We start from the raw sequence: 24689 nt of genomic DNA on the forward strand, positions 1-24689 counted from the left end.
CCAACATTTTCCCAATCTTGACTTGTATTTTCTTCAACATTAATTGGTACATCTTCATGATCAACAAGTTGTCCAGCACTTTTTGTGTGTCCTTTCATTTTATCTTATTTTTTTTCATCATATTTCCTTTCTATATTGTTTTGACTTCCTATTACACTTGAAGTATTCAAATAAATCTCTTTAACACTTCTCAATAAAAGAAACTAATTTTCCACTACTTCATCCCAAAGCACCAAATTGGTTGCCAAATAATTCCTACTAGTAAACTATTTGAACAATTAGATTGGAAAATGACTATTTTGATGTTCTCTTTATATAAGATGGTAACATTGATATGTGCAATGAGTCAACTTGCACATTGGCTTGATGGAGTCCCCTGATGTGGCATGACATATGGCAATCACATTAACTAAAAAAGTGCTTTAGTGAAATTACAATCTTTAAGGCCCAATTTTCCTATTGGAATTAACAAAGATGAAAAACCAAAAGTACTCTTTGTAGATCTCAAAATGATGAATTTGATCATATCTTGATTGAAGAATTTGGATTAGAAAAATAATGATTAATCTTTTAATAATAAAAGTAGGTGTATTAAGGCAAGAGCCTACAACATAATGGTAAATTGTGAGCCTCTTATCGAAGAGGTCTTTGGTTCAAATCTATTCGCGATCGCACTTAATAGATAATAATAATTATTCTTGGCTTCGGCCTCTTACCGATAAAAAAAAAAGGAAAAAAGTAGGTGTATTAATTTTTCAAAAGTGGTTGACTAAAAAAAATAAAATAGTAAATGTTGGAATTACAATAGGAAAGGTGAACTTACGATTGGGGGGTGGCAGGGTGGGGGGGTGAATTAGTAGTTCAAACTTAAACCCATGAAACTTTCTCCATTCATTCATCATGTGCATTAACAAGTAAGCTAAAATAACATGTAAAGCATATGCATTTAAATCATGTAAAAATTCGCACATATAACACCTGATATGATTACCTAGAAACCCTCCAAGTAAGAGGGTAAAAATGGGGTGGGGATGATACACACAAATCTTCACTACTGCAGCAATAATGTGTATCCAATGAAGCTTACAATGTTTTGACCATGAAACATGATCTACCCTATGAAAGGTTTGCCCTATTAAAGGCTTACAAAGATTTTTAGGTCTCACCTTGTTAGAGGATTTTAACACCCTATTAGAAGTGTGCCTTGTTAGAGGACTTTAACTTGCAATTAAGTAAGCATCCTATTAAAGGATTTCATACAACATGTTAGGACTACTCTATAAAGAGATTTGAATGAAATTACCTGTTAAAATGTCTCAGCATCAATCCTATGGTTGGAACTTGCTTGCCTAATAACATATCACCTCTAATCAATGTCTTTCTTGACCCTTCTCGAGTAGATGTTTCAATGCTATATCCTTTTCTCTATCCTCTATTTTTTTCTAACTGATTCTACAATTGAATCTTTCTTCTAAGTCACCTTGAATGGTGTATGCGCAAACTATCTTTTTTTCTCCTTCAATTTGTTCTCCTCTATTATCTCATCTATATCCTTATGAATTTTTGGCTTCATCATCCTTAAGAAGACTTAGATATGTTAGGGTTAGGTATGAATCTATTGCTGAGATTCATCCCTTGCTATTTTCTAATTGATTGCATGTGATTGCATAGGGAATCCAAATAGAGATTTTTCCTTATCTCCAATTATCAAAATGTAATCTTTAAGTGGGCTAAAAAATGGTTAACATAGTTTTTTGTTCCATTAAAAAAAAGTATCTCAAAAATTTTTTACTCGACATATGAAGTATCTAATGCTCAACATGCATTGTTCTATATACTATGACTTGGTGTCAGTATTACTTAGTATCCACTATTTATGTAGTTCCTAAATGACTCGACATGGTCTATCTGCTTGGCACTTGAATGGCTTATCACTCATTGCAACTCAACATGATCTAATATTTACATGTTGTGCTTGAAATGTATTACTAGTTTGGCATGAACTAAGTAAGTGGCTTAAGTGTGTTGACAGTCACTTGTCAAAACTAATTTGAGATCACAATCTCCCACTTTGACATGAGTGTAAAAAATAGTTAAGTATACAATATTGGCTTTAACTTCTCAAGCATAACATATCCATGCCTTATGTTATATACAAAACTTCAAAATTTCAAAATTTTCCAATAACTTAGATATCTCAAATTTGATAACCCCCCCAACTTAGTATGTCTATTTTGTATCCAAAATTTTGTGCTCATTTTTGAGTAAATGTCTCTGCTGATACACTTTTCCTTCATACCCTATTTTGTGTCTCGTATTCTCTCCTTATTTTTGTTTCTCTCCCTTTTTTGGCTCTCATTTTATCTCCTCCTATATATTTTATCCCCCTTTCTTATTATTCTCCCTCTTTTTTGAATTATCCCTCTTTTTATTACTCTCTGCTTTTCTTGAAACTTATGTCAAATAGGTTATACACCTATGGCATATTTTTCTAGAAAGTATTTATGGAATTCCATTATTATCTTGAGAGTTGCATCCTAGTTATCACATGCAATATCCAATGACTTAATTGGGATTGCAAGCTTGGCAACAAGGTGTACTAGACCATCTAAGGTAGAAATATTGGGGTCTTTCTTCAGTAAGGTCTCAACATAGCCTAGTTCCTTGTGTAGTATTTTCATGTGGGGAGTAAGGGTAGCCTTAATGCTTGTCAGTTTAGCTCTAATATTAGCCCCATCTACTGCTAAGATAGCTAACTAACTTTGTGTTTATAGAAATGGCATAAAATGGTGCTGACCTAGAGTTAGATTTGATGGTAATCTTGTACATAATGAAAATATTTGACTTTCTAGATTCAGAATGTGACTTTGGGTCTCTTGGGTGAAGAGTGTTGGATTGCATAATTTTTTGTATAGTGAGAATATATTTTCAAGTACCTTCTTCACATCCTAAACCTTTGTTGTTAATGCAACTTGTTGTAGTGGTATCTCACTACATTTTTTCTCATTTACCTTTCCTTGAAATTTCTTTTCAGACCATTCTAGGAGTTTTGCATTTGTATCTAGGTGTTCATTGATAACCATTTCCACTATATCTGTCAATTGTTATATGAGTAGCTTGGTCTCTTCAAAAGTTGGCAGGCTAAATTTTCTCTTCAAGAGCACTATATCTTGAAGTGCTTGCTTCTACCTATGTTCTCTCCTAAGCATTTCTTGATGCTTTTTCCTTTCTAAGGCTTGTTGTAAAATGCCTATTTGTTCCAATGTCATGGTTTCATAGACATACTTTGGAATAAAAATTTCTTCATGAAGGCTTATGTCTCCATAGTGTATTACTATATCTACCTTTGATGAGCTAAGGTTTGGCACTGAGATCTACAATAGAATGGCTTCTATGTCTAGCTTTTGAAAAGTTTGAGTAGAAGGAGTGCTAGATGTTGGTAAAGCTACCAAAGCTTGAATGACCACTTATTCCTTCACCTTCGGTTTTGTCTCTTCAGGCTTGCCCTGATCTATCACTATGACTTGGCTAGCACCTTGTTCTTTTGTTGTAGGTATAGATGAGTCTATCTATCTAGTTTTTCCTATAGTTGTACTTGTTTCTTATGCATTCTTCTCAATAATATCAATTTAAACACTTATATCAATCTTGGTAGATGTGATATCTAAAATTTAAACTAAAGATTGTACATTGGTAACTAAAGGTATGATGGAAGGGTGTTCTTGTGGATTCACCTTTTCCCTTGTGATATTAGTTACTACTTTCTACAATTCCTCTACAGTAACTAATACTAAATTTGCACAAAGTTAGGCTTGGAGTGTAGACTTCTCTAGAATCTTCTTCAAATCTTCTGTAGTTAGTGGATTGATGTTCTATGTTGATGCATCGGAAACATCCTTTATAGTTATGGTTGTGTCTCTGGGAGGACTTGTTGGTCAAAACAAAAGTCTTGACAATTGAGTGTTAATAAACTTAACCATGTTCACTATATATGTTGAGTACACAATATATGTCGAGCTAGAAGTTCAATAGGTGTCGAGCCATAGTTGGTGTTGAGCAAGTCAAAATATAGTATGTGCCAAGTGATCAAGGAAATGTTTATATGTCAATGAATATAGAACATACATGTACCAAGCAATATAAGAAAGTAACAAGTGCCGAGAAAACTAGGAAAGTAATAGGTGCCAAGGAAAGTAGCAAAGTAATAGATGATGACCAATCTAGGAATCAGTTCATACCAAGCATCAATAAAGCTAATAATGGAATAAGTTAGATAATCTAGGAATAATGTAATGAGTGTTGAGTGTAAATGAAGTTGTAAACTCTTTTTGGAGCCAACTTAGAGATATTTCAAAGGAGAAAAAGGATAAGGATGAATCATTTACATTCCCTATGCAATCTACATGCAACCAATCAAAAAATGGAGAAGGCATGCAACAAATGAAGAAAATCCAAGGATTTGAGTAGGAATTTGAGATTCAATGTGGATCGTAGATTCATACCTAACCCTAAGTCTTCACATTCTTTAAAAGGAGCTAGAAAACCCATTGCATATGTGGATGAGAATAATGTATGGGAATATTATGGAGAAATTTTAGTGAGAAGAAGGAAAGACTTAGAGAAACAGACTACCAATTTCATATCAAATTGATCAGAATAGTACAAGGGACAAAGAGAACATACAAAGATTAGATCAAGCAAGGATCAAAATGAGAAGAGAAGATCTGGTACTTGAACCTAGCAATTTGAGATTGCATTAAATCAAGTCAAATGTTCTAATACTCTCTCACATTTGTGTTAGAGGTTGAAATCCTACATTGATAGGTTAGCTTAACAGCTAGGTAGAGGAACCTTTGGAGAAGGTGATTGAAAATTCTATGTATTAGGTGGGTTTAACAACCTATTATAAATCCTTTAACTAGGTGACACTTCATGTAAGTGTTTGTAAATCCTCTAACTAGGTCACTATTGACATAGTGTAAAGCCTTTAATAGGGTAGGCCTTTCATAGGGTAGACCATCAAAAGTGGCTGAACACTGATTGCCATAGTGATCTTTGTGGGTGTCATCCCCACCCTAATTTTAAATTCTTATTCTTGGAGGGTTTCTGGGTTACCAAATCTTTGTGTTATGTGTTGATGCATGCTTTCATCTCATGTTTTCTTATATGTTTACATGCATGTACATTGCTTTTAGTTATGTGTTAATAAGGGTTTGAAAGGATAAAAATTGGTTACTTCTAATTCACCTCCCCCTCCCCGCCCCCCCCCCCCCCCCCCCCCCCAATAGCACTCTTCCCATTTGAACATTCCAACAATTGGTATCAGAGCATTGGATCTCACAAGGAGAAGCCTAATAGCTTGGAGAAAAAGGTTAGAAGATGGAAGTCTTCAAACATGGAAAGATCATTAACAATCAGGTGATTGATGTACAACTAGCTCTACACAAAGTAGAGGAAGCTAGGGAGGAACTGAGAAAATCCTTTAAAAGAAGGAAGGAGATAGCCATAGCTGAAAATGACATACACTACAAGGAGATTGACAGCACACAAGTATTTTCCAATGGAGATTCCAAGGAATTTGATGCAACAATAGCAGAATTAATGGAGAAAAATAGAGCACAAGCTGAAGAAATTAGACTACTAAAGCTTGAACAAGAATCACAAGCCATAATGCTTTGCTATGTAATTGAAGAAAAAAGAAGAGCTATTGAAGATAAGGCCATCATAGAAGATGACAAGAAAAATCTCATCAATAGGCTACCAGAGAAGACAATTGAATTTGAAAAGATCTCAAACATGTAGTTGGACACCTTACGCTAGATGATGAATGTTCATCATGAGCTAAACATGAAGGACATTGAGATCTCTACCTTGAAGATGCAGAATGAACAATTGTAGAATGAACTGAACAGAGAAAAGGAAATGGAAAAAAGTTACAACAAACGTAATGAGGCCATCAATTACTTTGAGAAATTGCTAAAATCACCAAGGGCTACTAATGATACTTTAGGACTTGGCTACATTAGCATTGAACAAGGAGAATCATCCAAAGCTACAAAAGAAAGAATAAAAAAAGGTAAGAATACTAAACCCACTTTTCATTTCTATGGTAAAAAGGGACATACCTCTAATGTGTGCAGAAGCAAGAATAGTCATTAGCATGATAAGCCTACAAATGCAAACTTTTGTCACAAGTACAAAAAGCAAGAACATCCAACACAAGACTGCAAAACCAAAACCATGAGGATACCCAAATTTGAGGGTTGCTCCTACAACTGCAAAAAGTATGGACATAGAGCATTTGAATGTAGATCTAAGCCTATGTGGACACCTAATCAGCCTACAAGAGGAATCAATCATTCACATCACTACAATTGAGATTACAATACTAGGTATAGTTGTCACTATTGTCAAGAGTATGGACACATTCCTAAAAATTGCATAATTGACACATATCAAGGGAAGTTATAGTAGGTGGCTAAACCAAACTACACATTTTAGTTTTCTGAAGATTGCTAATATAAAAAAAAACTATCCTACAAAGTCAAAAGCACCAAAAAGTTGAACTCAACAAAGGAAAAGAGAAGATTGATGTTGAACAAATAAGAGGACGAATAAATAAGACATGGAAGAAGAAAGGTGAATGCAACACATCAAATGGAGAGATCACATCACCTAAGAGGTCAAGTGATCACACCTCATCTAATTAAGTACAAGATAGATACATGGGGCTGATACATATAAAAGATGTATCATACATCAGCCCATGAAAACATAGACATATTGCAAAGAATAAATATGCATGAGAAATGTTGCCTAGTTAAAAATTAGAAGATGATGTTGAGCTACCTTTGGTTGCTGAGTGAAACTCTAGTAAATGCCGAGTTGAATACACTAGTGGATGCTAAGAAAGAGATGTTAGTGGTTGCCGAGTGGATGAACTTTAGTGGAAGCTGAGTGTGAAGTTGAGCAGAGTGAAGAGGTGATTCTATAGTGATCAAACAATGATTTGCAGTGATTCCAACAATGATTCAACTCTAGTTCATCAATTTACAAGTATTTCATTCAAGTGTCGAGCTATGCAAAGTTTGAAAGCTTATTTAATTTTAAACCCTACTTTGGTAAATGATGGCATTTGGGTCAAAAACCACTAAGGAGAAGGAAAGTCATGAAATTCAACTAGTCAGTAATGAAGTCAAATAGCTAGAGTTTAGGCGCATTCTTGAAGTCGCTTATAAGAATGATCCCACTGGCGTCCTATCTATAATACCTAATAAAGTTTTTATGGTTCAAGATGTTTGAAAGTGTTATAACTGTAAAGTTGGAGCCATAGGAGATTTGGAGACTTTTAATGTATTTGATAAACTGTGTTATGATGGAAGACTTAAAGATGAATTCTAAATAGTTGAGAAGAAGAGTTTGACCAAAGCCCTAGTTTTCCCTATTATTTTTAAAACAAAATGGATACGCATAATTTTGAGTAGAATCCATGATAGAACTTTTTGGTTAGAGATAGGGCTAGTGAAGTTTACAAATATAATTGTCAATAGGGTTACTGGTATTTGAACCCTAGATTGGCCAAATCCCTTGAGAAACAACAAAAAAGAGGCCATAGAGAAGAACACTAGTGCCAAATGGAATAATAGGGGAATGACAATAGAAACCATTATAAAACCCCTACTAGATTTTGCTTAGAGAGTCATATCCCACAAATTCTACCAATCAAGTAGACTAAATAGTGTACCATGTATAGTAGTAGATGTTGCCTATAAATTGGTAAAGAAAGATCATACATATGATCTTGCAAAGCTCATTTTATAGTAGATCAATGAGAATCTGGGAGCTATAAGGAAGTCTAAGGGAGCTCAATGCAAATTTGGCTCAATTTTGGTTTGTATGTTTTTCTATATTATGAAAGAATTCCCTTTAGTAGGAAAGATGAAATGGGATTAGAATAAGACCATTGTTGAGAAAATAAATGGAATCATTGAGGACATGGGTGAGAATTTTGATGCTCAAATGACTAGCTATTTTGAGGACTTCAAAAAGTCCACGAAATAGAGGATGAGGATAATAGTCTCACTGGTTGAGGAGCATAAAAAGGACATTTTCTTTCTTGTGGATATTGATTACACTTATATACAAGTAGTCATACCTAGAGTGTGATGGCTTAGGCCACTAGGTTATGAACTTGATGTTGATCAAGCCTCAACAACAATAACAACACTACTTGCAAAGGACATTGACAAGGATGCAAAACATTTTGGTACTTATGACATTGTAAAATCAAGGGTGGTGATAGATCTTAAGACAACCACAATAGTGTAAAAGAAGAAAAAATTGATCAAGAAGATCAAGAAAAGATTTGGAGTTGAAGAAGCAAGCACTATTGAAGAAGAGGAAGTAGATGAAGAAGAGGATGACAATGAAGAAGATGAGCCTCTACAACTAACACAAGGTCTAGGTGAGGACAAGGAGGAAGGTGCAAAAGAAAAAGAAGCTGAGGAAGAACCTATTAGAAATAAAGTCACCAAGAGGAAGGGTAAAACTCCACCTACTCCTCAACCCAAAGCAAAGAAAGTGGCAAAACCTGGACCAGAGAAGCCTACTACGAGAGCCACCACCAGAACTACAACACAGAAGGCCAAAGAAGAGGTAGAAAAGAGGAATAAAAATACCAAGGAGACTAATGAAGAGCCAAGGAAGAGAAGAAAATATGTGCCTCAACCTAACTCAGATGAAAAAAAGACAAAGTCCGAAGATAATAGTCAATTCAAAGTGGTAAGTCGTCCACCCAAGTCTTCAATAGATAAATTGTGTATAAATATTAGAAATAATGACTTGAAAGATTTAAAGAATTTAGATTTTAATAATCTCACTAAGGAAGAGTGAAATAAAATAGAGGAATCTATGTATGCTATGATGGCTAAGTACAAGAACATAGCTCTAGAACTAGATGGTTCAATGCCCAAGGAGTTGTACAAAATTGTTGAAGATAAAGGGCATTTTTGTCTCCAAATGGGAAACAAAATAAGGGAATCTACTTTACCTAGATTGTTGCCTAATTTGACTAAGGGTCAAATAACTAATGTAGTCAAGAGGCACAATAGTATATTTACTCCTAAATATAGAACATTTTGTATTTTGCAAAATAAAATTGAAGATGTAGTTAGCAAATCCACAAGATTGTGGAAAATAATATACAAGAAAATTGATGATGTGTTTGAAGAAGAATACAAGGTAGAAGAAAGTGCCAAGAAAAAGGAAATGAAAGAAATAGGGAAGAAAGTGGAAGAAGAAAAGAAAAATGAAGAGGTGAATAAAAAGGAGAAAGAGGAAGAAAAGGGTACAGATGAGTAGCAAGAAAAAAGTGTGAAAGCCACACAAGTATTACCTCCTAGCCCTCCTCATGCCACCATCACACTTGCAGAGATTATCAAAATAAAGGATGTTATTGATACCTCTTGTAAAAAAATCAATCCATTAACTACAAAGGATCTAGCAAAAATCCTTCACCAGTCAACACGAGAAGCTAGATTATGTTCAAGCCCAATACTGGTCAGTGTTGATGAGTTGCAAAAGTTAGTAGTAAAATCTAAAGAAGTCAAGGTGCAAACAAAAGAACCACCTTCAACCACTCAAACTACTAGACTCTTATTGCTTCCACCTCCATCTCCACCAAAAAAAATAACAGATGCACTTCAAGTGCTGAGTGCGACAACAAGGGTAGGCACAAGAAAAAATGGATTAGCCAGCAAACACACCCCAAGCCATTGATAGTGAAAAGAAGAAACAAGTTGAAGAGAAGGAAGAGATAAGAGATGAGAAGGAATCTACAATACAAACTTTGGTTGAATTACCAAAAATAGGTACTCCCATTCAAACTCTTCAGAAGTCAAGCACTAAAATGCTAGCATTGGAAGTTAGAACACCAAGCTCTAGCTCAACAAAAGTAGCCAAGAAACTTCAATATTGAATTCTTGAGCTTGATGAGGAAATCACAATACCTTACTATGATTCCAACACTCTCATTGAGGAGAAGATTAATGAAATATAGAGTGCACTAGATAGAAGAAGAAGACAAGAAGTATTGAGAAAAGAATATAAATATAGGCAAGCACTGAATGAGATAAAGGACATCTTTATGGATGTCTTCAGCTTGTAGACATGTGATGAGTCATGGCCAATAGTAGAACAACTATTTGACATAGTTGGCCAGGTGACAAATGAAGACCAAGATACAAATGCAAAGTTAATGGAATGGTTAGAAAGGAAGTTCCAAGGAAAGGTAAATGAGAAAATATCTAGTGATATAGCACTATCTCAAGTTGAGCTAGCTAAGAAATTGGATAGAGTAAAGACTGTACTTGGGAATATATTCTCCTTGTACAAGAAGTTGTGTGATTTTTCCAACTTCACATAGGAAACTAGCTAGAGGATACTAAGTTTGGAGAGAAATCTAAAGATTTCTAGTATGCAACTCCCATCTAATCTAGCTTAGAGTCAGAAGCATTTTTCTCGAATGCTTCACACACAAAGAGAATCAGTTGCATTAATAGCAAAGGAGGCAAATACAAAAGCTAAGTTGATGCAAATTCAGTCCTCTATAACCCCTCACTTGCAAGTACTCCATAAGGAGCAAGTGTATGCAAAAATAATCCTCAAGAAATATTCAAATCTTTCTACCTCTAATGGACTTATACATCTAGTAGTAGAGATTTTCATCTAGCATAAGTCATTGGACATTGCACTAGCAAATTGGGATGTAGCTCTGAAAATAGTGTCAAGAAAGGGGGAGATAAAGTAAGAGGAGATATATGTATAAGGGGAGATATGTATATATGTAGATATTATGGGAGAATACCAAAATTTTGAATCACTTTTTATTACATTCATTCATTTTGACAATTGAGTGGAATGTTTGTAAATAGCACAAAGGGGGAGCCAACTAACAAGGAAAAAGGGGGAGATGCAAAATTTTGAACTTCACATAGATTAGATAAAACATATAAGTTCAAAATGTAAAAACATGACAAATGACAAAAAGGATCAAGCACATTAGCACATCATTTCAGTTTCAATAATGGACAAGGTATAATCAACTCAGGGGGCTTCATAAGGTATATTGTTACTCATAATATTTTTGAAATTTTTGATGAATACCTAGTTAAGTGTTTTTGACACTCATGTCAAAGGGGGAGATTTTTAGTCAAAAGAATAGTCTTGATAATTGAGTATAATTACACATAACCATTTTCACTATATATGTCGAGTACACAATGTATTCCAAGCCATAATTTTAATAGGTGTCGAGCCACAGTTGGTGCTGAGCAAGTCAAAACATAGTATGTGTCAAGTGATCCAGGAAATGTTCAGATGTCGAGTAATACAGAACATACATGTGCTAAGAAATATGAGAAAGTAATAGGTGCCGAGCAAACTAGGACAATAATAGGTGCCGAGCAAACTAGGAAAGTAATAGATGTCGAACAATCCAGGAATTAGTTCATGTCAAGCATCAGTAATATAATGAGTGCTGAGTAACTCAAGATCAACATAAGAATTTGTGATTTCACAAACTAAGTTGTAAACTATTTTTGGAGCTGACTCCGAGATATTTCAAAGGATAAAAAGGATAAGGATGAATCATTTACATTCCCTATGCAATCTACATGCAACCAATCAAAAAAATGGACAAGGCATGCAACCTATGAATAAAATCGAAGGATTTGAGTGGGAATTTGAGTTTCAATGTGGATCATAGATCCATACCTAACCCTAAGTCTTTGCATTCTTTAAAAGGATCTCAAAAACCTATTGCATATGTGGATGAGAACAATGTATGGGAAGATTATAGAAAAAATTAGTGAGAAGAAGTAAATACTTAGAGGAATAGTGCAACAATTTCTTATCAATTTGATCAAAACAATACAAGGGAAAAGGAGCACATATAGAGATCAAATCAAGCCAGGACCAGAATGAGAAAAGTAGATCTAGTACCTAAACCCAACAATTTGAGATTGCATTCAATCAGGTCAAATGTTCTAATACTCTATCACAATTGTATTAGAGGTTGAAATCCTACATTGATAGGTTAGCTTAATAGCTAGGTAGAAGAAACTTTGGAGAAGGTGATTGAAAATCCTATGTATTAGGTGGGTCTAACAACCTATTGGAAATCCTTTAATAGGGTGACACTTCATGTATGTGTTTGTAAATCCTCTAACTAGGTCACTATTGACATAATGTAAAGCCTTTAACAGGGTAGGCCTTTCAAAGGGTAGACCATTAGAAGTGATCGAACATTGATTGTTGCAGCGGATTTTGTGGGTGTCATCCGCACCCCAACTTCACCTTCTTATTCCAAGAGGGATTTTGGGTTATCAAATCTTTGTGTTATGTGTTGATGCATGCTTTCATTTCATGTTTGCTTATATGTTTACATGTATGTACACTACTTTCAGTTATGTGTTAATAAGGTTCTTCTACCTAGCTGTTAAGCTAACCTATCAATGTAGGAGTTCCATATAAATCTTTGATTTCATCACCTCATAATTCCCAAAAAATTAAGCAATTTTTTCTACTTCCTCTGCAAGTAGAGTTGTAATGGTTGTTGATGCTTCATCTACATTTATCTCATATCTTAAGGGTCTCATCCATCTTACCCTTGGTGTGGTAGCTTTCACATATGTATAATCAACATGAACAAGAAAAAATATATCATCATAATGTTTTCCCACTAAGGAAACTAGAGTCCTCATCCTTTCTTTCATTGATTTCTTGAAATCTTCAAAATAACTTGTCATTATGGTTTCAAAGGCACCTTCCATCTATTTAATAAATTCACCAATTTGCACTGCAACTGATATGTTGGGTTTCCATCCAACTATACCAAATGAGTGAAATATGTTATGTACATAAAAGAATATTCAAAGTAGTAGAGAACCAAACTTTCATTTTTCACTCTTAGTTTTCCCTATAGCTCCAAGTTTCTCCATAGTTTGTTGTAATTGGAGTTCTACTAGATCATATCTATGATATTTCTTTACAATTTTGTAACCAATATCCACAACTATGTAGAGTAAACTACTAAATCTTCTAGATTGATAGAATTTATGTGATATTTCCCTTATAGAAAATTTTAGCAATGGATCAGTGATGGTATCTATAATCATACCTCTTTTATTCTAGACTACTCTAGTGTTCTTCTCAATTACCTCCTTTGAATCACTTCTGATTGTCTTTGGTCAATCTAGGGTTGGATAACCAATTACCCTATGAACTATTCTCTTGGTGATCTTAATTAGTCCTCCTTCTAGCCACAAGGAACTATCATGAATTCAAGTTAGAAAAATGCATATCCACTCAATTTTGAAAACATTTGTAAAATCTAGGTGTTGTGTTAAACCCTTTTTCTAAACAATTTTGTATTCCTCCTTTAAAACAACATTGTCACACAATCTATTGTATGCACCTCTTATCTCCATGCCATCCATGCTTCCTATCTTGTAGTTATAACATTTCCTCACATCTTGCACTATTATCACATTTGGCTACATCATAGATCATGTGCTTGATGAGTCTTTTTTATAAGAAATGTCAGGAATGACCTTAAATATAGGTTGTTTCACTTCATTACTGACCAGTTGAACATTTAAACTTCCTTCCCTTCAAAATTTCTTAAACTTGATTCCATTTTGAAAATATAAGGTTTTAGAAAATTTAAACTGCGTAGATTAGTACTTGATAAATACTTTTGAAAATATGTTGAACTAGCAATGAATTTCTCCTTCAATCTTTTGCAATCACTTTTGTCAAATTTCTAGGTTGCTTCTAGCTCTTCTCCCTCTTTCTCAATTTTGAAATGGTGAAAAATGAGCTTAAATTGATCATACATCCTTTGAAAACCTTGCATTTAATGTTAAGTGGTTACACAATTGTAAGCTTAGAAATAACTAATTTCGAGTTGATTTAGCATCCATTGATATTTTCATCACTTGGAAAGTACTATGAGTTTGGCATGTTGGTGTTTTATTTTGATGTTAACAGTACTAAAACTACTAGGCGACAAAAGGCTTAGTACCTAGATATCAGTACATACACAACCTAAAGAATAGCCAATTCTCATTATCACTTGCATATGAAAAGTATTAGGACCCAACTTCAATAAAACCTTAGACGGTTTTCTACTCTTTTGGCTCTGTAAAACCAGGGCGGGTGCACCCGGGGATGGTTCAAAGATGGAATAATTATATGAGAATTATCCTTAGTTTCATTTTGATTCTCATCTCTAAATCCTTAAACATATAAGTAAATAACTGATAAACACATCCCTTGAACAGATATGGCCAAGAAATCTTCTATAGCTCTGCAGATGTTTCCAACAACAATGGCTAAATGAAGCTAAAACAATCTAGGCAGGCAAGTGCTGGCCAACTTTGAAAATCTTACAGGAAAGATAAATGAAAATTGATTTTATGATGTATTTTGAAAAAGCTAGTTATAATATACTTCTCTTTTGGCTGAAATACTTTCGATCAGTGCCTAATCCATTGGGAATTCAGAGTCAAGTAAATTCTTAGATCTAATTTGTTGCCTTGCAACGAATTTTCATCAGCAATTCTTACCAGAATTTATCATTCAAAAATCCTTATTAATACCCGAGCAACCTCATCACATTCATCAAAGCCTTTACTTAATCCATTGAATTAACAGCAATAACAAATGGATGTACAGTCTTACTAAATTGCAATCAATTGCATAAGCTTTTACTCACACAACATCAAGGTAGCTCAGTACTAAAAAGGAGACAAAATTCAGAGAAGAACAGATATGGGGACAGTTCATAACTTGTATTCATTTCCTTTGAAAATGATATATCCTTTACAAAAGACCCAGAAAAACCTTCAGAGAAGAAGCACAATTCTTTCTACATTCATCCCTATCTCAGAAAATTTTGACAGAAAAAGCATACTATAAATTTCTTTCCAAAAATGTTTGGACCAAAAAAGAACTAAGCACAATACTTAGTGAAAACCAAATTCGGACCATTCTTTAGCCTTGGGATCTCACTTAAATAATGTGAGATGCAACAAGCTTCAGGCTACAGAAGGTGACAGATGTCTTTCTTTTGAAAAACAAAAAACAAGAATAACAGAAAGGTTGATTACAACAACATTTCTTGGCGGGTCCCTTTCTGTTATGCTTCTTGGTTGTTATGATCTGCTCTCGCAATCATTCTTCATCTTCAGAGTACATACCCATAAGGTCTGCAAGTGATGTATCATCTTCTGTTACATGCAAAATCACTTTAACCTGGGGATTTTCTATGTCATCATTGCTGACTACAAGAGTAACAATTACTCTTACATCTTCCTCGTCATCTTCTCCTGACATCTGTTCACTAAACTGATCTTTCCATCTGTTGAAAGTATCATCATCTGGCCAATCAAAACTTAGGGTTTCTCTTTGTATCTTTATTAAAGAATTGGCATTTTCTTCTAATTCATCGAATTCTTTTCTTATATCAGCATAATACAGTTGTATTTTTACCAGCTCTTCATTTGTCTTTGCCCAAAACCAATAGCCAGTTTCACTGATGATGTTTGTTATTCTGTTATCAAATAATTCATCCATTTCCTTTTTCCATTTGTCCTTTTCCTTTACTGTATCAACAGATTCTAAGGCACAAGGAAATAGGGTGAATTTCTTAGCAAGATATCTTGAAAAACAGAGTGTCAATTTCCTCTGTAAAGAATCTCTTCTATTTTCAAAATTATCTAATTGATTTAATAAATCAAAAATCCTCTCAACCTGATGGTAAGGCATTTGAACTGTAGATATACAAATAATTGTAACATCATTATTCCTCTGTCTCCACTTCTGTGTAAGAGAATCTAGTCCATTCTTTTCTTTATTTAACTCATCTATGAGGGTTACAATCCTTGTCAACTGGTCATAAAAATTTGACCATTGTATTTTATCCCTCAAGTATGTCACACCCTGCCTCCATTTCTCTTCCTGCTGATTTCTAAATTCTATCTGCCACTCATGTAATTTGGTTTTTTCTGCTTCAAATTCCTCTGCAGTATAGAATTGGGGTCTTTCAGGGGTGTCAGGTATCTCAATAATAGGGGTTAATCCCATAGATGACTGTGGGGGATATGCAATTCTTAATGTACTGGATTCTCCTATTTTTCTCTTTCCAAGTACCTTTTCTAATTGAGATACCCTGTTTTCTAACTCAATTCTCCTTTTTACCTCTTGATTATAGGCTTCTACCACTACTTCATATTTATTATGCATATACATCATTTCCCTCTCTTCTCTTTCCACAGTAGCCAGGGCAAATTTAGAATAATCCACATTCATGTGAGCTGCCTGTACATTTGAAGTGTCAGCAACTCTTCTTACAATGATACTCCCTGTCAATCCTGAATCATCAGGCTGTGATGAAGTAACCCTGGATCCTCTTCTCAGGGACCACATAACAAGGGTAGCTTGATCATTGCTGAATGCTGTACCCAAGAATTCCTCTTTATTTGGATCTTGGAGCCCTAAATTATTTGAAACAGAATTAAAAACTAATGCGTCAGCAATGTCCCAATTGGGCAATAATAAAACATTAGCATTTTTTACCATCTGTCTTCCCTCATCAAGGGTTATATTTTGGAACTCTTGAACCATTTGTTCTTTTATTAGACTTTGAACGGAGGCCTCATCCATTTCTGGATGTTCTGCTCTCATATTATTGCACCTTTGCTCAAAAATGTGCATGTTTACTCTCCACGCAAACTGATGGAAAGCCCTAGATCTTACAAAATTGTTATCAGACAAAAAATGTTGACTGGCTTGTTCCAAAATAGGGTCCAATTCCCTTCCTCTGAAATCTACTGTAGTTAATTCAAAACTTGGTACAGGGGGTTCCTGAGGGTTCCCTTCATCAATCTCTGCTTGTGTAACAAAAATTTCTCCATGTGACCCCATTTGTTCGAATTGCTCACTGGTGAGTTGTTCTTCCTCAACTCTTATTGGGGTTTGAGAAGGTGAGCCACTTTCATCAGGGAATTCTTCCTCCCTTATTATTCTTCTTCTTTTGGGGGAAGGTTCAGGGGGTCTTTCTTCTAGGACAGTGCTGGTGGATCCAAAGATCTGTTTTTCTTTATGCACACCGGGCACCTGTTGTCGGACAATAGTATACCCTGTTTTCTTCCGTACCACCAGTGGACCTACTCCAATGTTGGGAGTGAAACCCAATTTTCTCATAATTTCTCTGGCTTTATCTGGAAAAGAATTAATAAAATGCTGTTTCTTCTCATTTATTACCTCCATTATCTCAGAGAAATTACTCATGAGTTTATGTACTTTGTCTGCATTGTTCGCAGCATTACTAAGAGGACTGAAATTTTTATCAAAACAATTAATGAATTCCAAAACTTTTGAATAGACTCTCCATTTTTCTTTCTTTATTTCTTGCTCATGGAGAGAGTATTCATTTCTTATTATATCTTCTGGAAAATAGAATTCATGCTGGACTGGACGCAGCTTGATTCTCAATCTAAGGGCAGAGTTAAAGAAACCTTCTGCATCACAAAAACGAGAGTGAGACACTGCCATTTTGTATTGATCCAAAAATTTATGGAGGAAGACCCACCCTTCTTTAGTTATCACAAATTGGTGGGCTATAGTACAAGTAGGAAAAATTGATCCTGTCCCCCTTTTGTGCAAAAAGGCCTCCTCCACTCCTCCCAACTGCCACAAAAATTCAGCTATCCCTACCTTCAAGGGTACCTGATAGGGTAACACATGGGGTGTTCCTTTGAAACCATAGACCCTGATGACCGTTGAGACTAAATATGGGATAATATCTCCCCAATTATGTGAAACCTTTAGATTGTGGGTTTTGTCCATAGGCCTGATAAGGTGCATTAATGCCTTAGGGATTCTGGGATTGTCACTCAATAAGAGGCACCTTAGTTTGGAGGCAAAGTGCCTATCAAATCTAACGAAGCTAGCATTTTCTGCTTCCTAGGTCATGTCTGCACTCCATAATTGGACTGGTAGTGCTTCCCCTTCCTGTTCTCTATTTAAAACCATTTCTTTACCAAAATAAGTGGCCCCTTTAAAAAGAAACATATGCATCAGTAAGGAATACTGACCCCAAACCTTTTCCACCTTGCCCTGTGCAATCCCCACCAATCCATGATGGATCTCATTTGCCAAGTAAGATGCAAAATCAAAAATTATTTCCACACCAAAAGAAGAGATTTGGGTGATCATATACATAAAGCTCACCGGAATAAAATCTTCTTCGCCCTCTCCGAAGACTCTGCACAGGGTCCTATATATCTCCACTGCCCTGGCATTAAAACATGATTTCTTGAAGGGCTCTTTAGAAGATGATGTTATGGTTGGGAGGCCTCCAGTTCGGCCTATGTGGGCTTTCAGTGCACCCTGTCTAATTACATCCCTCTTGGATATATATTCTTTTTCTAAATCTATAAGATTAATGGGCATATGATACATGGTGAGGGGTCCCAGACTGAATACCTTCCTAATCTCCTCGGGACTGATGGTAACTAAAGCCTCACCATCCATTCTCCTCACTACCTTAGTGGCTTGGTCATAGTTTTTTGCTATGGCTTCAAGCAAGTCAAAATCCATAAACACGCTGGGAACAACAAGCTTCCCAAGATCAAAATTCCAAATGTTGGCATGAGGGGCATATAACTTTCTCTCTGCAAACCATTTCTTGAATAAACTCAAACCAGTCTGAGCAGTTTGAGCATCCCGGACCCAATTACCCTTATCATACAATCCATCAGCTACCCTAAGCCTAGGATTGAGTGAGGTTAACCTCTTAACTTGCACCATTTCTACAGTGGACTCAGGAAGTAACTCAAGCAAATCATCATGCACATTTCTATCCAGGTAGTTTACTGCTCCTGTAAATCCCTTCTTAGGAGGCATCTTGGGCTATCCTCTTTAAAACTTAAAAGCTCACAAAGATGATGGCAGTTTTACTTACTTGAATTCTGTCTCAGTTTTCCTTTGAATTCCTGCAAAATTTCAATGAACAGATAACTTGACAATTTCTTATCAACCTTGGCACGCTTTTCTTTCAGTAATAGCTTCTGCACAGGAATGGCTTCAAATCTTTTCTCGCGTGAAATGAAACTGATGCAATCTCTCTGTATTATACTCTATTTTTTCTCACGGACGAAGCTTTCTTGTCTAATTAATACAGAGAGTGGCACTACATTTTTAATTTAAAACTGCGCCGTTGATCTTCAAAGATCCTACGATCAAGCGGTACAAAGAGAACAACTAGGAGTTACACTTGCCATGTCAGTCATATTACCCAATGAGAGCTTGCCACGTACATAATTCTTTCTTTTGATGGCGCTTACCTTTAAACCCACTAACGACGGAGAACACGTATCAGCATGTCGCTACTTCATTATGCATAAAGAACAAGCACCTCGCCATAACGAAGCGGCAATAACCGTTGATCGGATCAAGAAATGATCGAAAGATACGCTACAAGGCTTCTTAAGAAAGAAGGCAGTGGGCCCATCTCGCTATGTCGCTGTAATTATCTTTCTTGCAACTCATCATAACGAGATAGCGAGCTCCGTTGATTCACTTTAAGCTGATGTTCCAGATTTCTTGTACATTTAGTCAGGTAAGCATTAATGAGAATCGGATCTCTGCATAGCTAGCACATGTCAAATTTTATCAGTCACCTGTCATTACACGTCATCAGAGATCTTGCCGATCTTTTACCATTTTACGGGGCCTCGCTAACTCGCTAACGGTGAAGCACCTCAACTTTCCGATAGCGAGGTAGCGAGCTTCGGCATTTAAAAGGATTCCGTGCCGGAAAAAGCAAGGGGGTACCCAGTAATTACTTCCGTTAATTAAAACTGATTCTGACAACAGTATTCATGACAGGTCATGCCACCTGGTGTAATTATGATACAAGCAAGATGCAATGTCATCATTTTAAGATTTTCACGTGGCCTCGCTACTTCGCTAACGGTGAAGTGCCTGAATTTTCCGATAGTGAAGTGGCGGAACTTCTGGAAAAATCAACATTCTGGCTCTAATGTCAGATATTCTAGTGGGTCCTTCTTCCCCTTTTTATGGCAAATTGCAAAGTGTACCTACACAATAAAGTAATTAATAAGCAAATCTCTGATCGCCGCACCTTCACTTCATGGTCCCACCGCTTAAAAACTTGACACTCGCTATCTCGCTATACTTAATGAGCATGCAACTTTTAATAGCAAGATAACGTCAACGGTAGATCTAATCGGATCTGACGGTTGGGACAAACAGTAAGAAAGGTAACTCGGGAGAGAGGAAAAGGAATAAGGAAGCATATTCGCTTCTTTTGAATTTTGAAAATTTTCGCGCCCGACCATTTATAAATAGAGATGAATGTAAGGCTTACAAGGCGAATATTTCTTATAGATGGTTTATCCAAAACCTCATACTTCACATAGACATAGAACATCTGACTTTTCTATGGTTTAACTGAAAATTTTTTACTGCAGAAAAAGTCAGACCAACAGTGGCTCTGTCTGGGGATGATAGACTACTTGAGTCTATGCAAGGATTTAGAATCTATGGGAGAGCAGACCACACATCTGAGAAATGACAACTTCTTCAGAGAGCACAGAGCGACACACAAAAACAAAAACTCAGACTGTACAAGGATTTACAGAAAACAGGACGCTGGGAAAACCTAAAACTAATGTTCATGGAAGAAACTAAGTATTTTTTCAAGAAAAATACCTCTTCAAGAACTGTCCATGAACTGGCAATTCAAGAATATTATCAAATACATCTTTGATTATGTAGGAATCTTCACCCCAAGTATTCTCAATGAGATATGGGCCTAACCAAATGGGGTCAAATTTGCCATGTTTTCCTTTATCTTCAATTCTGGCGTTCCACATTAAGACTAGGTCTCCATTTTCAAATTTCTTGTTTACAGTTCTTTTATCATAGAGTGTTTTGACTTGTAACTACAATTTTTGATTTCTCAGAGATGCTTCTCTTCTGGCTTCGGTCAATCCTACCAGTTCATTCATTCTTTCTTTCATTTCATCAGTAGTATCTTCATCATATGACTGGATGTAATTGTATAATCCCATCACATTGTTCTGGGGCATTCTAGCTTGAATTCCATACACTAAATCAAATGGAGCCACCCCAATTGCCTTCTTTACAGTTACTCTGTCAGCCCATATTGCCAACTGTAACTTGGAATCCCATGCCCTTTTATTATCGTCCAAGGTTCTCTTAATGATTTTCAACAAGCTTTTATTTGTGGACTCAGCTTGTCCATTCCCTTGTGGATGATATGGGGTAGACGTTGTTCTTGTCATTCCATATTTATCACAAAAATTTATGAATTCCTCAGACCTAAAACACATAGCATTATCTGTGACAACTTTCTGTGGACATCCAAATCTAGAAATGATATTATTCAATAAGAAATTATTTACTACTTTACTCGTTGCATTTCTGGTAGGGATAGCCTCTACCCATTTTGTAAAGTAGTCAGTAGCAACCAGAATCCAGGAATAGCCAGTACTGGACTTGGGAAAAATTTCTCCTATGAAGTCCAGACCCCATTGTTGAAAAGGTGCTTTAGTTTCAACTGGCTTCAGTGGAGTATTTCCTGAGAATTTCAGCTTCCCAGCAAATCTCTGACAAGGATCACATTTTTTAACCATAATTTGAGCATCTTTGAACAAAGTGGGCCACCAGAAACCAGCTCTCATTATCTTATGCGCAGTACTTTTGGCCATGTAATGTCCTCCACATACTCCAGCATGCATTTCTTTCAAAATCTCATTTTCCCTTTCTCTGTCAACACATTTCAACAGAACTCCTTCAAAGTTTCTCCACCATAAGTTATTTTGAACAATTACATACCTGATGGATTGCAATTTAATATTCCTTTTTTCATTATCAGGCAGATGGGGAGGCACTTCCATGTGTTGCAAATAATGTATAACATTAATGTACCAGTCACACTGGTCCATGTCGCATGTTTATCTGATTAGCTTCCAGGTTAGTTTCGGCCATAAGTTTGGCCAAACCTTGGCCTCTGACTAACTTAGTTATCTGCATATCAATGTTAAATTCTTGGATTCTATTGATCCATCTGCATCTCCTTCCTGACACTTCTTGCTGAGAGAAAATATCTTTAACTACAGCACTAGGTACAAAGGCAATAATAGTAGCACCTACCAAATAACTTCTGAATGCTTTTACAGCCTTTACCAAAGCATATGCTTGTTTTTCATTTATTTCATACTTCAGTTCAGCATGCTGCAGGGATTTGCTAAAAAAGGCAATAGGCTGTTCATACCCTTCTTGGTTTTTCTGTAATAAAACTGCAGCCACAGTATGGAAGGATGCAAAAGAAAAGATATGCATGGGTTTTGTATAATCTGGGGTCTTCAACACTAGAGCATTTTTTATCGCAGTCTTTATATCCTGAAATGCCTGTGAAGGTTCACCATTCCAATCTATAACAGCTCCTTTCTTGAGCATTTTTGAAATGGGTCTACTGATTTCAACAAAATTTGTAACAAACCTCCTCAGAAAATTAACCTGGCCAAAAAAGGACTGTATACCTTTCACGTTTTTAGGTTTAGGGACTTTATCAATAGCCATTACCCTTTCTGGGTCTATTTTTACCCCATCCTTGGACACTATGTGTCCTAATAACTTTCCTTCTGTGACCCCAAACGAGCATTTCTTTGGGTTTAGGGATACCCCATATTCCAGGGCTTTTATAAAAAAAATTTCCAAGTGTTTGCAGTGATCTTCAGCCTTATTAGAATACGTTGTAAGATCATCCTGGTACACAACCATAAATTTGTCAATATATTCATGAAATGCTACATCCATGGCTCTTTGGAAAGTAGCTCCTGCATTAATCAAGCCAAAAGGCATCCTCACATACACATACGTTCCCCAAGGGGTTGTGAAGGCTGTTTTGAACTGTTCACTTTCTTTTACCAGAACTTGATTATATCCAAAAAAGCCATCCATCATTGACATCAATTCAGAGCCGGTCACTTGTTGCAACATAGCTTCCATATTAGGTAAGCCATAATTATCTTTTAGAGATGCAATGTTTAGATTTCTAAAATCCACACAAAGCCTAATATCTCCATTCTTTTTTCTTACAGGAACAAGGTTTGAAACCCAAGTGGAATGCCTAATTGGTTTGATTATTCCACCATCTCTCAGCTTTGTCAGTTCTTCCTGCATTTTTGGGGCAAGGGTAGGATTGATTGGCCTCTGTTTTTGCCTAAAGGGTTTTACATTTTCTTTCAACGGTATGACATGCTGGAAAAGGTCCTCCCTATAAGCTTTAAGGTCATCATACGACCAAGCAAAAACATGCCTGTACTTTCTAAGTAGGTCAATCAATGCTTTTCTGATTTGAACTGGGAGATCTTGGCCGATGTAAACCTTTTTAGGAATTTCATTCGTTCCCAAATTCACTTCTTCTAGCTCCTGCGGTTTGGGGTCCTTTATTTCCAATCTTACTCTGTCTTGGTTATCAAAAATGTTCTCCAAGACTACCAATCCCTTAGGCATCTTATTTGTTTTTAATTGCATGATTTCTTGACCAAAATGGTTTCCTTCCCATTTATGGTTTCAATCAGTCCATTGCAGTCCATCTCCTGCCCATGGTATTTGTCTTCATTTAGCAAAAAATTTGTGATATCTTTGTCATCTTCAAACACCTGCCAATTGTCAATGTTGTCAGGTATAGAAGGTCTGTTTTGAATCTCAATCTGGGAGATTCCTGCAAATGATATTTCTTTTGGCTTGATAGCTACATTAGCCAGAAGATCAGCCATTTTATTCTGGGTTCTATCTCTCCATGAGATCCCAAATGCATCAAAGAATTCTATTTGATCCCAGACCGCATTTCTATATTGTTTTAATCTCCTATTTTTTGAGGAGTATGTTCCTTTAATCTGAGAGATGATCAACTCAGAGTCCCCTATGACACACAATTTCTTAATTTTGTGATGTTTGGCCACTTTGAGACCTAGCAGCAATGCTTCATATTCAGCAATGTTATTTGTGCAAGCAAACTTCAAGGTGAATGAATACCTGAAGGTGTTATTTTCAGGGGATACAAAGACTACACCTGCCCCTGCACCCTCTTTAGAACTAGCCCCATCAAAGAACATTGTCCACAGTTTTGGTGAATTCATGCAACATTCAACCTCATTTTCAATGATATCAGGTAAGTTTTCCACTTCCTGAATAATTAATTCAGCCCTGAAAGCATTAATCCCAGTGTCTAGGAAACAGGTGGTATCTTTGTCAATTTCTTCACCTAAGATGTGGTTAACCCTTGGTTCCCTATTTACCCTGACAACTTTGTCCCCTATATGGAAAGTGGCATAAGTAAGGTCACATTGTAGGCTTCCCCCCATGGCGGCACTCCATTTTCTGGAAAGTAGCATCCCGTAATCTGGGGGTATATCCACTACAAGGACAGACATGGTTAATTCCACTTCAGGAAATGCAGCCAGTTTGAATGGTAAGGCATTTATAGTACCTATTACTGGAACCTCTCTAGCATCCATCCCTCGGCATCTACCTTGCTTAGTATCCACCTTCAATCCTAGGGCTTCCAT

Source organism: Cupressus sempervirens, chromosome 1 (assembly GCF_028749045.1).
Source record: "Cupressus sempervirens isolate cs-2001-9-10 chromosome 1, ASM2874904v1, whole genome shotgun sequence".
NCBI lineage: Eukaryota > Viridiplantae > Streptophyta > Pinopsida > Cupressales > Cupressaceae > Cupressus > Cupressus sempervirens.